The sequence below is a fragment of the Pteropus alecto genome, unplaced genomic scaffold (genome assembly GCF_000325575.1).
Source record: "Pteropus alecto unplaced genomic scaffold, ASM32557v1 scaffold109, whole genome shotgun sequence".
Taxonomy (NCBI): domain Eukaryota; kingdom Metazoa; phylum Chordata; class Mammalia; order Chiroptera; family Pteropodidae; genus Pteropus; species Pteropus alecto.
Window position 1 is genome coordinate 9,638,287 of NW_006494608.1, and position 202 is coordinate 9,638,488.

A 202-nucleotide genomic window follows, 5' to 3' on the forward strand; every position below is an offset into this window, starting at 1 on the left:
GGCGGGGGGGGCGCACGGAGGCGGCGGACGACGCGCTGGACCACGCGCTCTCGGCGCCCGCAGCCCGGCCCCGCTCTCCCGCGGACCAAAGAAACTTTGGGAGCCGCTGTCTCCCGCATAACTTGCCCGCGGGGCTCCGCTCCCGATCCCGCTCTGCTCCCGTCCGCCGCCTTCTCGCCTTCCCTCCGCGTGGCCTCCCGGT